A 6286-nucleotide genomic window follows, 5' to 3' on the forward strand; every position below is an offset into this window, starting at 1 on the left:
TAGTAAATTAATTCTTAAACTGGATGTTATATATATTTATATTTTAGTAGTATTTTTTTTTGTTGAATCAATATTCAATTAAAAATCATCTATGTCGACAAATTTAGTTCATTGATATATTATTTTTCTTGATTTATATTTATGTGAGAAAATAAGTTAATTTGTTTATTGATTGGTATATAAAGAGTATCGACAATTTTATTAATAACATATATTGATGAAAACTAATTTTCGCATTAATTATGTTTCTTGTGAACAAATGAAGGGCTCATAGAAAATCACAATAAAAGGGTAAAAATGGAAATTTATAGGATATCGTCTTACTAAATTTTAATAATTTTATGCACTTTCATGTAATGTCTATTTTTAAATAAGGTAATAATATAGCTTCTTCCACAAATTTGCGATTAAATAATTAAAAAATTTTTATTTTATCTAATGTGTTTGTAGTAACTTTAGCGTGGCAATTAACCTTAATATTACTTAATGAAAGGATAACCATTTTAAAATCTATAAAGACTAATTCGAACGTTTTTATAAATATGAATAGAAATATCTTTTATATTAATTTTGTTCTCATTATTTTTCCACCATTATTGTATTAAAGAATATACTATTGACATCGAATTTATGTTTTGTAAATGTTAATATATAACTGTGTTCGCTGGCGATACTCTAACTAATACATATAAATATTTTATTTAAGAAATTTCTGGTTTCTTTTTCAATTATATAAATTAACAAAGGATAATTATGTATAAAATCAGTATTTTTAAATTAAAACATCAGATTCTAGATCCCGTAATAATAAAAATAAAAATAATAAATCTACTTTTCACCAACTAAATTAGCATTTGCCGTTTAATTATACAGCTTAACAAAAATATATATATAACATATTTAGCCACCTAATATTGATATTTGTTATAGTTCATAATTAATTCATATGTGTTTGTTTTATTTTCTGTAAATTATCATTCAATTGCGAATAGTAAAATTGATCATGTTTGTTACGGAAGAACATTGTATTATTGTTCTTTTCTCTTTATTCACTACAGAAATTGCTCAGAAGAGATCATGCAGAACAAATCTGATCTTTGAGAAGATATCCATAAAGCTGATAATAAAATTTTTGATTCTGTTACATAAATTGAAAGTTTGGACTTCTGGCATTCATTATCTTTGAAGTGAAAATGAATAACGAAGAATCGATTTCCTTGGATAATTTAGAATAATTAGCGCTTTATTAACGTACGCTTTTCATATTTCTTTACTCACTCAACAACATAATTATGAATTAAGTCATCTTCAGGATTAGATATGTACTCTTAACTTCTTAATAGGGTAATCAGATCCTAAACTGGAATTGAAAAGTTCACTTATAGTAAATTAATTATTAATATGAAATAACCAATTAATTAGGAGGAGCAGCATTGTTTGTTGCAACGTAGCACATTCCTTTCACAGCATTAGCTCGCTCTCTTTCTTAAATGTTAATAATGTTGCTTGCAATGCTGTGTTGCTACCGGAATTGAAAGTCAGAATTAACAGACAATTGTTCTGCAATGACGGCAGTATTCTGCCCTGTTTCCATGCTACAGATTCGTATTTCTTAATACAACTTAACTACATACTACACAATCTTGGTACTTTCTAGATATCATAGAATTTAATAACTTCAAACCTGTCTAATATTCTATTTCATGCTCTTAAATACTTTTTACAAATTTTATATTTTCATGAGACATTATTACTCATAACATTTTTTCGTAAAAATATACATTATTTAATACATTGTTTGGCAACTTGTCTCAGGGACAGGTACTTTTTTACCGATTAATATGTAACGTGTGTAATTCAGTTATAGAAAATATAGATAACATTTTCTGTATGTATATTGTTACATTACGCGAGATGGTGACTCGTATGTACATCTGCCATATCTTATTTTTTATGAGAAAGGTGATTAGAAAATTAAAGCTATTAGCAAATTTTTTTATAAAACTTTATGATGCCTTTATCGAGCTCATGCTCATTTGAGTGAGAATTCATTGCCTTTTTCTATAATCGTATTGAAATTCTGCTTTCATATTTTATGTGTTTATATACCGAATTGTGTATAATTTTTTTATTGACATACATATATGATAGTGTTGAATGAATGTCAATTATAATAATAAGTTTTTTCTTATATTATTGAAATCTATTAGCGTGCGAATGTATATGTTGGATATAGAAAGCTATCTTTTATATATTAGTAGGATTGTTAAAAGTAAATAGAAGAAGAATATTGTTACATTACTTACTGTTCTGTGAACAATGTATATCTCAGGTGTAAATTAATTTTTGATCAAACATATTTTATTATCAATATCCTTAATGATTGTCGACTAGTCAACTTAATAAACGACTTATCTAACGACTTATCTAATAGTCGACTTAATAAACTAATTTAATTTATAATAAAATAAATTATATCAAAGATGTATCAATAATAAAGTAAAAAATTTTAATTCAATTATTATTAATTACTTTTAAATATGATATATTTTTATTATAAAAATTATATTAAAACAATAGTAAAAATTCATTGTTTACTAAATTAGATAAAAAGTATTTTCAAAATTTAAATAACTTTATTAAACTGTTTCTTTTTCCGTTTTCAATTTTTATAAAACTGTTTATAATCTAACGATAAATTATATTAAATTGATTTGATTTACATTAAATATATTTTCTTTTTCTCTTTTGAAAATTGTCATAAATGAACTTTTTATAGAATTTTATAATAATGAATATAAATATAGATAATGGGACATTAACATTAAGGTAAATTTAATTTGCTTACAAGATTAGAATGAATAGCCTCGCTGTCATTGCCTGGACCGATATGAGGAGTTATATTATGCTAAGATTTTGTTCCTTAATTAATATAAATAATGTTTCACCGACATTTAAATTTGTTACTGATTTAGTCGAATTAAAGTCGATAAAAATTTCTATTTTTCAATAACGAATAAATATCCGTTACATTTATAATTGTAAAACGCATTACATAAATTACGTAAATTAAAATACGCATACACCAATTCAATGTCACTTTATTTTCAATGGATATATTCCTCCGTAAAAAAAATAATTAAACTTTGGAGTTGCTGTATATCAACAGAAAAATTTTATATTATGAAATTAAATTTTAATACATTAATTTATTAATATTAGAGAATTAATATTGGTCAATAACTAATTATTATCGTATATTAAAGTTTCAAGAAATTTGCAATATCAAAATTAATAAAACTTGCATAAAGATAAGAAGTGTAGCATAATTAAATTTCCAACATGCGATTATAGAATTTTTGTAAATAGCATATTTGAACCAATTGCGTTAAGTTTTCTAGTATTGTAACATGAATATTTTTTATTACACATGGTAAACCGATGTCAACGTTTATTGTAGTTATAAAACTATAGATATACACTTTGTCGCTATATTTATATTTCATACCTTGATAGATTATATAAACTTTATAATGTAAACACGAAAAATAATAGCTTATTCATAAATTTCTTTGTTTCATTTACTCATTAACTTATTTAATTTATTAATTAATATTCCTTGATCCTTTCATTACAATAAAATTAAAAACAGGTAAGTATTTATAATATTTGCGATTTTTGCAATCGAGGTATTAAAAATTATGAAGATATTTGAATTATTTAGTTAAATATATTATTGTTATTTATTTGACTTAACTTTTTTTAAACGTCTCTGAAATAATAACTTTTAATTTTTTTTTTTAATTTTTATTATTAATTTATATTGTAAGGACGAAATATTAAAAAATGATACATTAGAATATTTATATCAATACAATATAAGTCACACAAATTATATAAATTTTGATATATTATTATTTAAATATCTTATTTCAAATTTATTAAAAATAACGAGTTACAAAAAAGTAAAATAAAGTTTCTATATTCCATACACTATTTTTAATTAATGTAATAATTAAAAATTGCATGTTTAAAAGCTTGCACGCCAATGTTATACATGTTTATATCTTTGTAATTTCCTTACCAATTTATTGATCAATTGCAGAATAATCAATTATCTTTACTTTTAAGTAATTGTGTCAAGCTCGGCATCTCATTTGACTTCATTAGAACTGTTGCAATTTTTTCTTCTTCCATAATAAATGACAAATTTTATCCTATACAATACTTGGCATTTTTTTAATTGCCTCTAACTACAACATTTTTACGAAGATGTCTACCGAGTAAATATTTAAGGAAATACCGAGTTTTTGAAAAAGAATAGCAATGAAATTTATAGTATATAGATCTTTTTTTCTTTGTTATTTAAGAAATAATATTTTTATCTACAGTTTATTGTAATATTTTCCTCTGCAATATTTTGAACTACGTGAACTAAAAAAGAGCTCCTTGAATGACTCATTCGGTGTTTTCTCACTGTTAGTTCATTTTAATTACAGATTTCAATAACTGGTACGCGAAATTTTATTCTTTAATGTCTATCGTAAATACCATTGAAGCACTTACAACTTTTTTGTACATTGTCACGTATCCTTCGTCAATATTTCTTACCTTAATCCTCTTTTACTGTTGTATTGATTAAGATTAGCTTTGATTTATGATTTTACCGTTTTTACCATCGATGATGTAATTCGCACTTTTTCCTACGATACGTTTCTTTTGTTTATGAAGCCCTCTATTTTAAAAATATACATTTACTTTGCTTTGTCTTTTACTACTATGCATCTTTACGTTTGTTATTTTTTCAACAACAACAAAAATTTTCAGTTATGCATTAAAAGATTCCTATGAAGTATTTCTTTTGATACTTGCGTTTTATATATATTTACCTAACTATATCCGACAATTTTTACCAAAATAATATAGTGGCACAGGAAAATCTACAACAGCCATAATAGAAGCATATTTGTTTCATACGTGCAGTAAAATTCCTATTAGATAAAATCATGTCTTATTCAAAATACCAAAAATTCGAAATTAATTAAATATATTTAAATTATATAAAGGGTTGAATTCATTTTGAGTTTAAAAATGATAAAGTACTTTATTTATTAGATATCTTAATATATAGGCAATTGAAATTTTCTTACAATTCTTTTTGTTATGAAAGCAGTTCCTGTACTCTAGCAAAATAATGATAATCTATTCATAATAGATAAATGACTTGAATAATTTTTAATTTAAAATAAATTAATGTAGTTTCTCATTATATATATAGTAGATCTTTCTTACACAAATAGCTATAAAAATAGTAGGAGCCAGCCAATAACAATTTTGGTACATTCTTGTGTATTCAAAACGATGATTATGATTATAATAATCGGATAAATATTATAAAAGTATATGGAAAAGCGAAAAATTTTATAGAATCAATTAAATGTTCGAAAACCATTACTAAATTATTATTAACAAAGAATTCTAAACTATTTTTATCTAGGTAGTTTTAATTGAAATTTTGAATAGAACATACCCATATATATGTAAAATATGTTTCTCCAATAATATAAAATAGTATAAAATATTATCTAAATATCTAAAAAATTATAAACGTATTTAATAATAAAAAATTATTTTTCTATTTAATAAATATTTAGGTCAATAAGGCAGAATAATAAGACAATATATAATTTAATTTTTATAAGTTAATACTAATTTTGAAATAATAATTTATTATCAATTTATTTTAAGTAAATAACAATACACAATTTTTTATTATTTTTCTTTCTGACAATTATAATTAGAATAATTTATATACTCGTTAAGTAAATTCACATATATGTATTTTTATTTTCAATAGGATTATATATATACACGTGTGTGTGTGTGTGTGTGTGTGTGTGTGCGCGCGCGCGCGCGCGCGCATATTTTTATTCTCAATAGTGTAAATTAATACTTCGAGAATTCTTTTTTACTCGAAGTATTTACTCGAAGCGTGCAAGTCGTACTAGTAATGCAAAGTAGTATTTACATCAATGCATTAAATTTCAAGATTTATTCTCAATCATCTGAATCAACGACATACGAATTTCATTACTGATTTCTTCGCCTTGCAGTATAGACCCAAATATATAATACCAACTCATTTTCTCTACATAATAAATCAGATATCTATTTATGCATGTTTTTAATTATCTAACTAAATCATACACTATCTTTGGTATCTTCATAATTAGCTGTTCCTAGATGTGTATCCAAATGCGTGTACTACGTTGATCAGTACTTCAAG

This window comes from Ceratosolen solmsi, unplaced genomic scaffold (assembly GCF_000503995.2).
Source record: "Ceratosolen solmsi marchali unplaced genomic scaffold, CerSol_1.0 scaffold148, whole genome shotgun sequence".
Taxonomy (NCBI): domain Eukaryota; kingdom Metazoa; phylum Arthropoda; class Insecta; order Hymenoptera; family Agaonidae; genus Ceratosolen; species Ceratosolen solmsi.